Source organism: Schistocerca gregaria, chromosome X, assembly GCF_023897955.1.
Source record: "Schistocerca gregaria isolate iqSchGreg1 chromosome X, iqSchGreg1.2, whole genome shotgun sequence".
Taxonomy (NCBI): Eukaryota; Metazoa; Arthropoda; class Insecta; order Orthoptera; family Acrididae; genus Schistocerca; species Schistocerca gregaria.
In genome coordinates, this window is record NC_064931.1 from 275,461,514 (window position 1) to 275,479,490 (window position 17,977).

A 17,977-nucleotide genomic window follows, 5' to 3' on the forward strand; every position below is an offset into this window, starting at 1 on the left:
GAAGGTCGTTATGTTACCTTGTATGATTCCCTCTTCTTTAACATATTCTTCTGTTTTAGTGGCATATTTTGTGTTTTTTGCTAATTTCGAGTTTTCCATAGTGAGCCTGTTCTTGTTTATCCTGTGAATATGTCCATAGAATTTCATCCTTTTTCCAGAGATGTCCGTTATTGTTTCTGTCTGTTTGTAGAGCTTTCACGACGACCTCTTTGTCCAAATTCCCTTGCGAAAACTAGGTCCAAATACTTTCCTCAAAGGCTGTCCCTCTTAACATCGAAACTAGGAATGGTAAAATAGAATTAATAGCAAGATTTTTTAACCTAGCAAGCAGGTGGATGAAGCAAGGAAGAATAGTTGCAGTGGTATGAAATACAGAATTAATGGAAATGTTGAAGAGACTTTATTTCTGGAATATGAAATTGCATGGAAAAGAAGCGACGAATGTAATAAAGACTGGAGGCATTTGGAATGTATCGATACAGTATGGCCGGCCGGGGTGGCCGAGCGGTTCTAGGCGCTTCAGTCTGGAACCACGCGACCGCAACGGTTGCAGGTTAGAATCATGCCTCAGCATGGATGTGTGTGATGTCCTTAGGTTAGTTAGGTTTAACTAGTTTTAAGTTCTAGGGACTGATGACCTCAGATGTTAAGTTCCATAGTACACAGAACCATTTTCCTCAAAAATTTCCTTTCTTACTTTTCAGTCTCTCTTGTGTTTGTTTGACCAAGAATCGTCGTATTTTCTGCAGCGTGGAGTTCCGCTAGAACTACTGTGTTGTGCTGCCTTAATTTCTCATTGACAAAAAGAGATTTGTTACTGAAATGACGCAAAGTAAGCTTGTGTGCTTCTTGTAATGTTGAGATTCTTCCTTGATTGGGACTATTGTGATCAGTCCTGATGTGTGGATGGTCTCTCCTAGATACCTAGATTTTTTAAAGTGTGTAACTTGGGACACTTCCCCTCACCGACTTATAATGGAAAAATTACCTGCAGGCTTCCTCCGATTTATTGAATTTCCACGTAGTAAATTCGTAGGCCAATTTGCTGTGAGATTTCGTGACACTTTTCCAGGACAAGTTTGGCTTCTCCTCTAGTGTTTGTAAAGCAGCGATACCGTCTGCTAAATCCAGACACTTCATATTGATTCTCTGCTGTTTTTTAATCCCGAGTTGGAGTCGCTTTATTTCTTTTTCCCATGGTTTCACAATTTTTTACAGGATTGTATTAAATGGGAGAGGGACAGTGCGTCTGATTCTCGAACATTGGTATGGATTTGAAATGCTTATGAAGTTTCTCCCATGAACTTAACTTTGGAGGCTGTAGCTGTTAATATCAGTTGTATAGCTGCCATTGATTACCTGTCAATTGTGAATTCCTAGAAAATATGGAATAATGTTTGGATATATATGAAATAATAAATCTTTTTGTAATCGACAAAAGCTACAACAATACACACGAGTAAGCTGCCCAAGAAATATTTGTTTTATTTATTTATTTATTTATTTAATGACAGAATAGTATCTGGCCCATGCCAATCATCACTGGCGTCTGCATTACAGAGGGCAAAATATCTGTAAATATACATTATCTCTTGTGTGCAGTATTTCCTGTTACTTAATGTGACTGCTAATTTTTCATACAAGTTAATTTGCCTTATACATAGTGTTCCTAAATTCCCGTTACTAATTTATGGGACTTGTGCAGAGGAATGAGTACATAATATTTTGCATAGGAACCCCTTGTCCGGAAACGTAGCATTTCCGTTCTAGGATGGTCTCAGTTCAGGTGTTTAACTCATCGACTTCTGCTGAGGAGTTGAATTAGGCTTGACGCAATACAATTATTAGGTAAAAGTTCGAAAAGAAACATAACGAAACATCCATTTATCGCTTAAGCATACTTGTTTGTATTAACATTAAAACATTATGTGCTCACAATTCTCCATTATTCCATTCTCGTATAGCGCTCTGAAAAAACTCTGATGTCCCTTATTTTATTATGGTGATCGTTCCTTCCTATGCAGGTCGGCTTCAACAAAATATTTTCGCATTCGGAGGAGAAAGCTTGTGATTGAAATTTCGTGAGAAGATTCCGCCGCAACGAAAAACGCCTTTGTTTTAACGATGTCCACCTCAAATCCAGTATCATTTCAGTGGCACTCTCTCCTCTATTTCACGATAATACAAAACGTGCTGCTCTTCTTTGAACTTTTTCGATGTACTCCGTCAATCCTATCTGGTAAGGACCCCACACCGCGCAGCAGTCTTCTAAAACATGACGGACACGCGTAGTGTAGGCCAGCCACTTTAGTAGATCTGTTACAGTTTCTAAATGTCCTGACAATGAAACGCAGTCTTTGGTTCGCCTTCCCTACAACATTTTCCTTTCTATTTAAGTAGTTCATAATTGTAATTCCTAGGGATTTCGTTGAACTTTCGGCCTGTAGATTTTACTGATTTATCGTGTAACCGAAGTTTAACGGATTCCTTTTAGCGCTCATGTGGATTACCGCGCACTTTTCGTTATTTGAGGTCAATTGCCGATTTTCGCATCATACAGATTTCTATTCTAAATCGTTTTGCAATTTCTTTTGATTTTCTGATGACTTCACTAGTCGACAAACGACAGCCTCATCTGCAAACAACATAAGGCACCTGCTCAGATTGTCTCCCAAATCGTTTATACAAATAAGGAACAGCAAAGGGCCTATAATACTACCTTGGGGGACGCCAGAAATCACTTCTGTTTAATTCGATGGCTTTCCATCAGTTACTACGAACTGTGACCTCTCTGGCAGGAAATCACGAATCCATTCATCTATCTGAGAGGATATTGAACAACCTGTTTGTGTGGTACAGTGTCAAAAGCCTCCCGGAATTTCAGAAATACGGAATCAATTTTTAATCCCTTGTCAATAGAACTCAACACTTCATGCGAGTAAAGAGCTAGTTGTGTTCCCCAAGAACGATGTTTTCCAAGTCCGTGTTGAGTGTGTGTCAATTGACCGTTTGACCGTTTTCTTTGAGGTACTTCATAATGTTCGAACACGATATATGTTGCAAAACCCTGCTGCATATCGACGTTAATGATATGGGCCTGTAATGTAGTGGATTACTCCTACTACCATTCTTGAATATTGGCGTGACCTGTGCAACTTAAGTCTTTGGGTACGGATCTTCCGTCGAGCGAATGGTTGTATATGATTGTTAAGTATGGAGCTAATGCATTAGCATACTCTGAAAGGAACCTAACTGGTATACAATCTGGACCGAAAGACTTGCTTCTGTTATATGATTTAAATTGCTTCACTCCTCCGAGGATAATTACTTCTATATTACTCATGTTGGCAGCTGTTCTTGATTCGAATTCTGGGTTATTTACTTCGTCTTCTTTGGTGAAGGAATATTGGAAGGCTGTGTTTAGTAACTCTGCTTCGGCAGTACTATCTTCTCCATTGCTGTCGCGCAGAGAAGGTATTGATTGTATATTGCCGCTAGCATACTTCATATACGACAAGAATCTCTTTGGATTTTCTGCCAGGTTTCGAGACAAAGTTTCGTTGTGGAAACTACTATAAGCATCTCGCATTGAATTTCGCGGTAAATTTCAACCTTCTGTAAAAGATATCCAATCTTGGAGATTTGGCGTCTGTTAAAATTTGCCATGATTTTTTGTTGTTTGTGCAACAGTGTTTTGACCCGTTTTGTGCACCAAGGAAGATCAGCTCCGTCGTTTGTTAATTTATTTGGCATAAACCTCTCAACTGCTGCCGATACTATTTCTCTGAATTCAAGCCACATCGGGTGTACACTTAGTTTGTTAATTTGGAAAGAGTGGAGATTGTCTCTCAGGAAGGCGACAAGTGAATTTTTTATCTGCTTTTTTGAATAGGTATATTTTTCGTTTATTTTTTTGGGATTTGTGGGTTACAATACTCAGTCTCATTACGACAACTCTATGTTCACTAATTTTTGTATCCGTTTTGATGCTCGTTATTAGATCAGGATTATTTGTTGCTAAGAGGCCATACTATTCACATGTGCTCCTGAACTAACTGCTGGAAGTAATTTTCAGAGAATGCGTTTAGCACAATTCCGGGTGATTTTTTATGTTTACCTCCGGAATTAAACATGTATTTTCGCCAACATATCGAGGCTAATTTAAAGCCATCACCAACTACAAATGTATCGAATTCAAACTCAAGTTCTCTTTGAACCTTTCAGCAATTGTATCATCTGAATTGGGAGGTCGTTAAAGGATCCAATTATTATTTTATTTTGGTTGCCAAGAATGACCTTTTCCCATACTAACTCACAGAAACTATCTGCTTCCATTTCGTAACAAGGTAAAAACTGCTTCTAACAGCAACAAACACGCCACCGCCAACTGTGTTTAGCCTGTACTTTCGGAACACCGTTAGACTCTACGCAAAAAAATATCGGCTGAACTGATCTCCAGCTTTCAGTGCCTATAACGATTTGAGCATCAGTGCTTTCTATTACCGATTGGAGCTCTGGTACTTCAACACAACAATTTACAGCTGTTATACCAATGCTTCCTGCTTCTTCGTTCTTCCTGTGTTCGGTCTGCACCCTGTGTGACTGAAGCCCTTTTCCTGTTTTCCCGAAACCCTCTAACATAAAGAACCGCCCAGTCCACACCACCACCTGCGTGTAGTGGACGCCTGGCCTATTCGGTAGAAACCGAGACCCCACCACAATATGGCGCAAGTCGAGGAATCTGCGGCCTACAGAGTCGCAGAACCATCTGAGCCTGTGATTCAGAGTTTCCACACGTCTCTGTACCAGAGGTCCGCAATCGGTGCTGTCGACTTTGCTGCAAATGGTGAGCTCTGCTTTCATGTCGCAGGCAAGACTGGCAGCTTTTACCACTTTTGTTAACCACACGAAACCATCCTAATCCAAAGTGACACGCACCATTGGTGCCAATGTGACCCACCACCTGCAGTTAACTGCACTCTGTGCTCTTCATGGCATCCGGAAGCACCCTTTCCACGTCTGGAATAGCACCACACTGTATACACACAGAGTCGACATTGACTTTCGTCCCACTCGTGGCAACCATGTCCCTAAGGGGCCCCATACTGCGCCTGAAGTTGGAGCTCCCAGCTGTCAATAATCCCATCCTCTCTGATTGCCCGGATCTTGCAGGCCGAGAGTCGTCCTCTCAAACAGAGCAGGCTATTGCATTTGGCTGAGCGACTGTGTCAGCCATAGACAGCACCTGGAACCTGTTTGTCAGACTAACTGGGGAGGCCTTACATGTGGGGCCCTGGGAAGTCTGCCACCTGCCACACTCCAAGGCGACCTCCCACTGAACCACAGGTGAGGGGTCAACCTCAGAGCGAGTAGGAACTGGGCTGGCGCCAGTGAGGACCGACTGGAGGACTTGGACGTGCTGGACGTCCGTTGGATCCCACGGCCGGCCCACAACAGTGGTGCCCATCCACAGCAGCATCAAGCTATGTAACTGAAGTCATCACAGACTGGAGCTGAGAGTGAAGAGTCACCAACTCGGCTCACATCCGCACACAACAATCACATTCCCTGTCCATACTAAAGACTGCCCAGATAAACAGACTATCGATCGATTCGCGCTACAGACCTCGACTGTAGACGCTGACGAAAACGCGACAAAATTAGATTAATACGCAAAGATTCAAAAACTGAACTACCGAAGCACTCAGGTGAGACTAAATAATTTGCCCTTGATTAGGAACTTGTAATATATCACAAAATCGGTCTACTTTCCGACGGCCCGCATCTCGTGGTCGAGCGGTAGCGTTCTCACTTCCCACGCCCGGGTTCCCGGCTTCGATTCCCGGCGGGGTCAGGGATTTTCTCTGCCTCGTGATGGCTGGGTGTTGTGTGATGTCCTTAGGTTAGTTAGGCTTAAGTAGTTCTAAGTTCTAGGGGACTGATGACCATAGATGTTAAGTCCCATAGTGCTCAGAGCCATTTGAACCATTTTTTACTTTCCGACGCAAACGAAAACACGTGAGCTGTGGCTATTAGATAGTAAATTAATAATCAGAAACTCAATAAATTAAACTATCAAAGCACACAGATTAAATTACACAATTCGCTCCTGGCCAGGAACTCGTACAAGTCACAAAATCAGTTACTTCCCTGTTGCTGCGTCCGTCTCAGCTGGTCGCTGCTGCCTGACTGAACACATTAGTTGTGTCCGTCTGGGGCATAAAGGTAAATCAGTAGTGACAGAGCACAGCCTCAACAAGGGACGTATGTTCTAATTTTAAAATCAAACACGTTTTCCCAAGCTAGATACTTTTCGGCGAGCACCATCAAAGAATCAATTGAGATAAGGCTCCATGACAATCTTGTCAACAGGGGCGAGGGCTACCAGCTATGTTCGGCGTGAAGCCCCGCACTAGCAGCTATACACCAAGACCGGACCCAGCAGTTCACGCTTCGCGAGTAGGGGTAAGAATAAATGCAACGAACTCCGCGTCTGGGGAAAGGGTGGGGAGACATGTCCATCCAATCTCGTCACTTCACCAGAACATGATGAGATGACAGTCATCGAAACGTCACGGAATCCCGAGATGATTTCACTAACTCAATTAGCATCTTTCGATGTTAATCACATCGACATTGACAGGTACATGACTACACTTATGCAAAACGAATGTGCTGATTAAAACCCATATAGTTAGATAATTATATGACTGTTATTGGCAAAAATCTTCGGCAGGTACTGAGAAAACGTATATGAGTTAAATTATATGGAAAGTAGCAGTCACATTAAGTAATACGAGACGCAGTGTACTAGAGATACATGTAGGGTAGAGTTGTGTATATTATACCGACTCTACGTTCTTCCTGGACGCATATTGTCAGCCAATTCGGTGTGTTGAGGAACAGATCCCCTGAGGCCAGTGTTGATTTTGTTATATTTATCTCCCAATTTTCTGTGTACATTGAAAAGAAAATTACTGTTATACATTAAGGGGCAATATAATGTTCTAAATGAGGGCGAATATACATGAAATTATCTTATTTTCAGGAAGTCATGAATCTGTATTTGTTGTGGTCCGTTTGTAGGAAACTGACAACTAAACCATAATTTCAATGCAGAAGAAGCCATGGCAGGCAAAATGTGAGCTTTAGGTGCCCATCCAAGCGATATCGCCGAATACAAGAGAACTCAAGAAAGCTCCAAACCGAACTTTATGGTGTAGCTATGAAGTTCGTGAACTGACGAAGAGCCCATGCATAACAAAAAAAAAACTAAAACACAGGAGAATAAATGCAGAACTACAGCATTTTGGAGACTCTGCAAGTTACCACTGAAACTCATTCGTAAAGCAGTACAGCGAGTTATGCGAGGAAGGTCGAATGGGAAAAAAAATTATCTTATGCAGTGAAATGCAAAATGTGGATTCATGCAAAATGTGCAAAGGGGGAAGAAGGAAAGGAGTGAGAAAGTTATATTGTAGTGCCTTCAAACAGTGATGTAAAAACTGAAATATGAACAAACTAAAATAAGGAACTTTCCTTAAACTTAAGCTATTACATATCTTTCAGATTAGGAACATGCTCTATGAGCGTGTTACAATTTATGTACCCACTGGAAAAATTAGGAAACCAGTTTCCTAATTTGTACTACTTGCAGCATGTTTAGAAAATTAAGCGTAGTGTGTTTGTTTTCCTCAGAATTTCCATTCTTTAAATTAGATACCAAGAACAACATCTTACAATTAAGAATGGAATTGTTCGAATAATTTTGTAACTTACTGTTTAGGATATAGTAAATGAAATCACAAAACTGGTACAGTTCTGTCTTCTGTAATGCAGGTGCCACTGATGATGAAGATGCTGCCGATACTAGCCTGTAAATAAATAAATAAAAGTAAACTCTACTGGGCAGCTTACATGTACATTCACAATACTTGCACTATGTCACAACAGTGAATTTAGAAATATACGTTTAAAGGTACTGTTTCTGGGACTATAACCAATGAGGTGGGAGTAATTTGATGTTAAAATGTGAAGTCATACACTTGCGAAGAGTAAAAACCCGGAAAGGTCGAATTACTGACAAGAGCGTAACAATGCTGTTACCGTAAGTCGAACTTCCTGAATCACCGGCGGGAACTTGTGTGAGAACGTCCAGAGTTAAAATTGGAAAGAGTGCTGGGGCGGAGTAGTTTTTGCGTGAGGCAATTAGCCCATTTCCGCAATATTGTATATTTCGAAGCCTTATAAATTAGCACTTGACGCAATTTAAATTTCTTGTTGTTTTTAGTTGACTTATTTTGTCTTGCAAAATTGTATTGCACCATTTTTACGTAGACTAAATTACGTACTTACGCCATCATGTATTTTTCCACATTAAAAGTGGAATTTTTACGCTATCTCGGATTTTTCCCGCATTTTTTACCGAAAGTATTGAAAGATGGCTGGAGTGACGTTATGACAGCCATCTTGAATCGCCAGAAGCATACGACGTCGATTGCATCATAAATACCACTCAACTATTATTGCCGAATGCCCTGAGGGAGAGAAAGCAATTCAGGTACTACAACTTCTTTGATGTAATGGTAGATAGCTTTCAACACGAAGTGGCTATGATTGCATGTTGTGCCAGCAGTGTGTAATGGGATACCCTTTTCTAACGTAACCTTTTTTTATAGAAGTAGCCGATACCAGGTTAATCCCGAATCTGGTATAGGTGAACGTACTCGGCTGTTTCACTGAAAGAATTTCATTTGATTTTGCATACAATGTATTATATTTCAGGTTAAAATGTATAAAAAGAAATTAATTTGTTAGTACTCTGTACATACAGTAAATATGATTCTTCTTTTAGAAATATTTGAGATTACGAAATACCTGGCATATTTAAAATTCTTATTATTAATTGCACTATCTAACACTAATTATTAAATTTTTTCTGGATTCATTTATAAAATAATGTTACAACTTGGTGATGATTCTTCTTTTGTCAAGAAAGTATGTAAACTCTTTCGCTTTGTAAACTCTCTGGAATATTGTGAGTACTGCAGAATGCTGGGAGTAGTGGGCGCGCCTCTGGTGGAAACGCACGTGCTTCTTAATTTTGTCTACAACAATGTAATTGACGGTTGTATGAAAATGGGGATGGTGAAATCAGTGTGATATAGAAGAATGGGATAAAATAAAAGAAAATCGCGGCATCAGTTATTTAGCCATCAGGAACCCACAACGTTAAATCAAAATTTCAGCAGCAAAAATATACCTCTAGACGCAAGAACTGGAGCTAAAAACAAGAGAAAATGAAGATAAGTAAAAATTTTTTTCTTTTCTCTATCTTACGCCTCACGAAGTTTCCAAAGCTTGTGCAGAGACAGAGAATTTTAATAGTGATGGGTGGGAGTGAAGATTACAAGTGCCACAAAACATGACACGCAATGTTTATCGGCTACGCTGCTTAACAATTCGGGTGGACAGCTGCGGTCTTACACAAATGTAAATAGGGACTTCCAAAAGCAAATTTCACTTGTCGCCCCACGCTAAGACCATTGTGAATCAAGCGTACAGCCTTGTCAGAAGTGAGTACATGTACCAGATTTCCTGCAGACACAGTTCTGCTACGGTACGGATAACAAGTGTCTCACAGTGTGCGAGTGAAGCTGCACGGTAACTGGAAACGTACTCCAATGTTGCAACGAGCGGGACGGTATGATTCTTGTGTGCAGAAGTCTATATTACACGCAGATTCAACTCCAAATCCTGAAGGTATATGGAGTACATGTAATGTCTCGTCGAGCTGTAATGAAATTGACCAGTTTGATAAAGGCCGTACAGACGTGGGTGACTTTGATCGGGAAGGAAGGCTATCGACATCGCCAAGAGATGACAACGATCATGCAACATTTTCGGCAAGCCGAAAGAACATCTGGGGAGAAAGAGATTTTCCAAAGATGAGATCGTTCACGCAGCAGTTCCCGAATGGCTGCGTGACCAAGGAGTAGACTTTTATCGTCGAGGAATCGAAAGATTGGTAGAAAAAAATGGCTCTAAGCACTATGGGACTCAACTGCTGTGGTCATCAGTCCCCTAGAACCTAGAACTACTTAAACCTAACTAACCTAAGGACATCACACACATCCATGTCCGAGGTAGGATTCGAACCTGCGACCGTAGCAGTCGCACGGTTCCGGACTGCGCGCCTAGAACCGCGAGACCACCGCGGCCGGCGAAAGATTGGTAGAACGTTCCGACCGTTTTTTGCAGAGACTTGTAGAGTATGTCGAAAAATATTTACGTTTCTATGTCACTTTGAGGTGTAGTGCAGTATTCAATAAAAGATATCTGGCCTGAAATAATAATTTGTAACTTAATTTTTGAAGTCCTCTCGTAGCAATCACCGTTGAGAAGGTCGATTCGAAAGCTGTATGGAAATACTACATTTCTGCACTAAGCACGCCGTCGTGCATATTCCCATTACAGTCTTAGTCATATATAGTGTCTGGATAATAGATACGCAATGACATATGTGCCACCGGTTCAGCCCACTGCAGACAATATTGAACTTTCGACGTAGACGCATCGCTCCAACTATGAAAACAGAAGCACACTGCCCGTTACTATACGCAGACTAGCCAGTGGTCATATTACGCTGTGTTCGCTCTGCGTGGTTCAGTAACCACTAGTTGTTGCGAGCACCCGTCTGTATCTATTAGTTCCACATTCGCATTACTGCCCCAGCTGCATACCATTTATGAGCCGAAATGTTTGGGTATGTCAGACTCACTTCCCGAAAACAATTCATTCTGTCTCGTTCAAACTCACTCACATTCTGATTTATTCTGAGAGATTTATACCGAATAACTCATTTAGAGGCGATCTGATCCCACATGGTATACAAAACAGGTCAGAACACTGTTGCAGCAGCAACGAAAAAAAGAATACAAAATTTAAAAGAACCCAAAATCTCCACCTTTGACGAAGTTTTACAGAAGCTCGAAATTTGGTGTGGATTTCAATGCGAGAGGCTTTTAATAGTTTCCACAACGAAACTCTGGCTCGAAATTTGGCAGAAAATCCAAAGACATTCTGGTCTTACGAGCAGTAAACCAGCGACAAGAGACAATACCTTCACTGCTCGATAGCGATGATAACGTTACCAGTGACAGTGTTACTAAAGCAGAGCTACTAAATGAGGTTTTCCAAAATGACGTCACCAAAAAAGACGAATTAAATATTCAAGAATTCGAATCAAGAACAGCTGGCAACATGACTAACTTAGAAGTAGATTTCCTCAATATAGCGAAGCAACTCAGATCGCTTAATAAAGGCATGCCTTCCGACCCAGATTGTATACCAATTAGATTTCTTTCGGAGTATGCTGATATAGTACCTCGATACCTAGCAATCATAGAGAGCCGCTCGCTCGACGAAAGATCAGTATCTAAAGACTGGAAAGTTGCACAGGTCACACCAATACTTAAGAAAGGAAATAAGAGTAATCCAATGATTTACAGATCCATATCGCTGACGTGGATTTGCAACAGGATTTTGGAGCATATACTGTGTTCGAACATTATGAATTACCTCGAAGAAAGCGATCTATTGACAACAGTTACCACGGATTCAGAAAATATCGGTCTTGGGCAGCACAATTAGCTCTTTATTCTCATCAAGCAATGAGTGATATCGACAGAGGATATCAAATTGATTCCATACCCTTAGATTCCCAGAAGGCCCTTGACATCGTTCTTCACATGCGACTTCTACTCAAATTGCGTGCATACGGAGTATTATCTCTGTTGTGAGACTGGTTACGTAATTTCCTGTTACAAAGGTCACAGTTCGTACTAACTGACGGAAAGAAATCGAGTAAAACAGAAGTAACACCTGGCATTCCTCAATGAAGTGTGATAGGACCTCTGCTGCTCCTGACGTATGTAAACTATATAGGACACAATCTCAGCAGCCCTCTTAGATTGTTTGCAGATGATGCTGTCATTTTCTGTCTTGTAAAGTCAATAGAAGATCAAAGCCAAATGCAAAAATATCTCTTCAGTGAGAAAAGTGGCAATTTACGTAATGAACAATGTGATGTCATCCACATGAGTTCCAAAAGGAATCTGTTAAATTCCGGTTACACGTCGCTCCGGATATTCGGATTTAGCTTATGACATGTTCAATATGCCTGACATCATTGGCAATAATGTGGCGCAGACGTATAGTGAAATTTTGCATGACCCGCTGAAGTGTAGTAACATGGATGCTGTCGACGTCCTGATTAGCTGTTTCCAGCTCAGCCATGGTTTTGGGGTTATTTCAGTACACATTATCATTAATATAGCCCCAAGAGAGGAGTCGCATGCGTTCAGATGGGGAGAATATGGTTGCCAATCGAGACTCATACCAGTGGCCCCTGAGTGCCCACGAGCCAGAATGCGGTCCCCAAAGTGCTCCTCCAGGACATTAAATACTCCCCTGCTACGATGGGTCGATCTCCGTCTTGCATGAACCACATCTTTTCGAAATCAGGGTCATTCTGGATAATGGCGATGGAATTATCTTTCAAAACCTTCACGTACCGTTCGGTAGTCACCGCGCCATCGAGGAATATGGCACCGATTTTTCTGTGACTGGACGTTATACGCAACACAGTCAACCGTTGAGGATGAAGAGACTTCTCGATCGCAAGATGCGGATTCTCAATCGCCCAAACTCGCCAATTTTGCTTATTGACGAACCCATCCAAATGAAAGAGGGCTTCGTCGCTAAACCAAACCATGCATGCGCATACTAATTCCCATCACGCCCCGCGGCCAACCGTGCAGTTTGAACATCCTAACGCAAGTCGTTCAGAAGTTATGACGGTTTCATTTCATATAGTTCAGTAACACAGGTCTGCAAAAAAATATTTTTTTAAAATTTGTTTCAAAATTGATAGCTGACTTTTATGTACTTTTCAGCGCTGATTTCAAAAATGCAATCCATTTTTTCTATCAGGTCAGGTTTTCTCACAAAAAAGGGAGTATTTTTGGGTATAATAAAAAAAATTTAAGCACTTATCACATTTCTTCCTACGTTATAAAATTTTATTTTATTTATAAATCATGTTGTAAACTACATTTCCAGTACACTTCCATTTTTCTTGAAGCTCATAAGTTCTTATAATAACGATTTCACTTTCTGTCGAAGCTTCTTTTATTGATTTTCCGGCTGTGAAATTCAGCAGTAGTCCGCTACAATGTTAACGTTCCATCTTCCTTGATATCTTCTTTCCATTTCTTTGATATCTTGGTGGAATGTTTCGCCCTGGTCTTCACTTACATCACCAAGGTTTGCAGGGAAGTAGTCAAGATGTGAGTTGAGGAAATGAACTTTAATGCTCATGTTATAGCCCAGCTTCTCAAAGTTGTCGACCATGTCTGCGACGATTTTCTTGTAGTTTGAATCTCTTGTTTCCTAGGAAACCCGTAACAACTAATTTAAAAGATGTCCATGCCGCGTTTTCTTTCCTTTTCCATTTTGTCCACAAAGTTCGGATCTGTCATTAGTTTTCTAATGTCTGGTCCGACAAAGATTGCTTCCTTTTGCTTTGCCTCGGGTAAACCAGGAAACTGTCCACAAAGATATCTGCAACACTCCCCTTCTTCTGGCAATGCATTAATAAGTTGTTTCATCAGCCCAAACTTAATGTGAAATGGTGGAAGTAGCACCTTTTTGGGATCCACAAAGCTTTTCCTCTCAACATTTTTAACCCCTACCGGTAATTTTTTTCTCAAGGGGCAAGCTTTTTTTATGTAGTGTTGCTTTCTGTCTCTACTGTCCCATTCACAAAGAAAGCAAGGGGATTTTGTATAGCCACTTTGTTGACGAAGCAGCATTGAAATCACTTTTAAATCACCACATAGTGTCCATTTGTGGTCTGAGTAACACAGTTTACTTAAAACCAGTTCAAAGTTTTGGTAACATTCTTTTAAGTGCACCGAGTGTCCAGCTGGTATAGAAGCATACTTATTGTCATTGTGTAGAAGTACTGCTTTAATGCTTATTTTTGAAGAATCAATAAAAAGTCTCCACTCATCAGGAGCATATTCTATTTTGAAACGTACCATAAGTCCAGGAACATCACTGCAAAACACCAGGTCCCCTTCTTGAGAGAAGAAATATACACACTCCTTTTCCCTCGATCGATACCAAGAAAAGGATGTGCCCGTAGCCACCACATGTTTATCTTTCATTCGAGATCCTAAAACTTCTGCCGATTCTTTAGAAAGGCCTAGGTCTCTAACTAAATCGTTCAGTTCAGATTGTGAGAATGGAATGGGATCGCCGGCCGCGGTGGTCTCGCGGTTCTAGGCGCGCAATCCGGAACCGTGCGACTGCTACGGTCGCAGGTTCGAATCCTGCCTCAGGCATGGATGTGTGTGATGTCCTTAGGTTAGTTAGGTTTAAGTAGTTCTAAGTTCTAGGGGACTAATGACCACAGCAGTTGAGTCCCATAGTGCTCAGAGCCATTTTTTGAATGGGATCGGTTGTACCAGGATCGTAGCAGTCCGTGTCTTCTTCACTATCACCTTGCTGAGCCAATGGATCGTGATCATCTATATCATCCAAAGAATCTTTAGGAGAGGGTACCGTTACTTCAGGTCCACGAGGAAAGAGCAAATGGCTGATTGAATGTTAGAGTAAGAAATATCCTTTTTGTTTTCCAAATTGAAACGTCGTACGTTGCAACAACAAAAATAGTAGTCATTACTATGATTTTTGAGCTCCCTCGAAACCACTGGTATTCCAAAACGTAAGGATTCCTTTTTACGTTGAAACCATTGCCTCAGTTCTTCAACACACACTGAACAAACTTTGTGTGGGGCCGAAGACTTATCTTGATCGCCTAACTTTATACCAAAATAGGTGAAATATACTTTCTCAACAAAATCGAAATTGTTTATTTGTTGCTTTTTAACGGTATAGTTGCCACAAATGTTGGAGAAGCTATCTGACGAGTTTATACATCCTCTGGTAGCCACTGTCCATTGTCCATAAAACAACTTCACAACACAAGAAAACAATCACTAATAACAACAGCACGTAAACAGCACAGAGTGAAGAGGTACTGTTAACCTAAGGACAATAGCAGAAGCTGTAATGAGATTTTCACTCTGCAGCGGAGTGTGCGCCCATATGAAACTTCCTGCCAGATTAAAACTATGTGCCAGACCGAGACTCGAACTCGGGACCTTTGCCTTTCACGGGCAAATGCTCTATCATCTGAGCTACCCAAGCACGACTCACGCCCCCTCCTCACAGCTGTACTTCTGCCAGTATTAATAGCAGAAGCTCACTGCTTGGTGATGGCGGGGGAAAGAGCAGCGTGACAGACAGGCACTGACATGAAAATACTGCTGGTTTCTCCTAATTAATCTTTATTTTACGTATATCTAGTACAAAAACGGCTATATAACAGTTTATGGAGTTCCTAAAACCCAAAGTTCAAACTCACTACAAGGCTGAAATATCGAAAAAAGGTAAAACTAGACAATCAGTTTGTGAAATAACTGTACGTGATGGAATTGTTTCACTATTTTTCCAGAAATCAGCGTTGAAAATACTATAAAAATCACTTTAAAAATTTGAAAAAAATTTATGTCTCAGGCCTGTGTAATTGTAACTCTGTAAATACATAGGAATAACAGTTCGGAACAACTTAAACTGGAACGATCACGTAGGTAATGTTGTGGAGAAGGCGAACCAAAGACTGCGTTTTATTGACAGAACACTTAGAAGATACAACAAATCCACCAAAGACTGCCTGCGCTATGCTTGTCTGTTTTCTGCTACAGATAGCTGGGCGCAAGACTGTCAACCCGTTAATCGTTAATTAACGAAGTTAACTTTTCGATTAACGGATTAACTTTTAAGTTAATTTAAAAAAAAAACTTTAACGGAATCTTAATGTTTTGTTAACTTTCTTTGGTTCGTTAATCGTTAATTAGGTACCTATCATTTATGATGAAAATAATGCTGCTCCGCCCTCGGAAATCATGTTTGGCAAGCTGGGGTCATGTAGGTGTGTGGCTACGCGAAGGTGCACTCGATTGATGTAAAAAAACAGAGTACCAGGGAAAATAACCAGGTGTCGGCTGTTTATTGCTGGGTTCGCCTTAAGTAGGCTACTACTTTTTATTATTGAACTGACTGTGGAAAATAACCCATGGAATCGGATTCTACCTCCACAGCTAAAAAATTAATCCGTGCCCGCAATTAAATCATTACTTTAATTTTATGAATCCCTAATGTCTGTTCTTTCCGCAGTTTTGCTACATGCTATGTAATTGAAGGTGGAGGGAAGAGAAAGGAAAGGGACTTACGATATCAGCTGTGTTGGGACTTAGTGAGGAATCAGCAGCGACGAGTGAAAGTGTGTGCCGGATCAGATCTCGGACCCGGGATCTACTACTTGCTAGGTACTTGCGTTAACCACTGCACCACCCTGATACGGTATTTACCGCAAATGCGCGAACGGTATCGGTACGCTTCCTGGCTGGCTCACATTCCTACCTAGCGCCACCTAGCCGCAAACTGATCCTGATCAGGAGCACAAATACTTCTCCATTGTGTTAGCCTTAATGGCTAACACTTCGCGCCTTAACAATTTGAAACAACCCATTAGGAGAGCACATGAATCTCGATACATACAGTTGGAAGAAACAGAGAAGGCACGATGTGGTCTAGGAAAATCGAAAAGATAAATCAGCCTTGGGAATTCAGTTACCGACGGTGGTGCCAGTAGCAAAAAAAACCGATTGAAAGAATACGACAGAGAAGCCCTGGAGAGTCTTTTGGCAATGCAGCAATTGGCAGTGGTATGTCTCAAGATAGTGTTGACGAATGCGTAATAAACTTTTTTGTTACGAACATGATTCCTTTACCTGTCGTCGAATAGAAGTCGTTTGAGAAGCCGATAAAAACTTTAAACCTCAGAAAAAGTTCAGTTTCGAAGACAAAACTTGGTAGACGCATCGTTGATGAGCATATTCGATTAAAGCAATATCGTATTAAAAGATACTACCCGATTCTCTTGTATTTTTGTTCTCCTGTGTTTTGACAATGATTATTAAATAATTATAAAACTGAATTATTGAACGATTAAACTGTTTTTATTTATCTTCCTCCCTAAACTTCCCCAACCAAAACATTTTTATTTAAGTAACCGTAATACGTTTGACTCACTTGCCATTTCACTATACTACGACAAAGTTTACTATTACGAGTTAACGATTAACGATTGATTTTAACTTCTGATAAATTTTCTGTAAAGTAACGCTTTAATGTTAAGCGAAGTTAACATTTTTAGTAACGGATTGACGATTAACGAAGTCAACATTTTTATTAACGTTACTCAGTTATGCTGCTAGAGTACTGCTGCGTGGTGTGGGATCCGCGTGAAATAGGACTGACGGAGGACATCGAGAAAGTTCAAAGAAGGTCAGCTCGTTTTGTACTACCTCGCAGCGGAGAAGAGAGTGTCACGGATATGTTACGCGAGTTTGGGTGGTAATCACAAAAACAAAGGCGGTTATCGACGCGGCGAGATCTTTTCACAAAATTTCTATTTCCAACATTCTCCTCCGAATGCGGACATACTTCTCTGACACCCACCTACATGGGAAGGATGATTATCGTTAAAAAAAAGAAGAGAAAACAGAGCTTTCACCGAGAGGTTTAAGTGTTCATTTTTCCGAACGCTGTTCGAGAGTGGAACTGTAAAGCAATAGTGTGAAAGTTGTTCGATAAAATCTCTGCCAGGTACTTAAGTATTAATTGCAGAATAGTCATGTAGGTGTAGACACAGATGCTTCCACGTTTCCATTTCATTTTACGAGACTTTCGTGTCTTAACTTTGAGCAACACCGACATTTCCGTTTACACAAGAGAGAACTTAGCTTTTCACACAAGTTTTTCGTCTCCCTGCAACCTTAAATAT

At 40.9% G+C, this 17,977-nt stretch overlaps 1 protein-coding gene across 1 annotated transcript in view; it reads left to right on the plus strand.

Annotated features, from left to right (window-relative positions):
- The window catches only part of LOC126298757 (transforming growth factor-beta-induced protein ig-h3-like), a 309,651-nt gene that overhangs the window by 160,779 nt on the left and 130,895 nt on the right, over positions 1 to 17,977 (plus strand). The window lies entirely within an intron of this gene.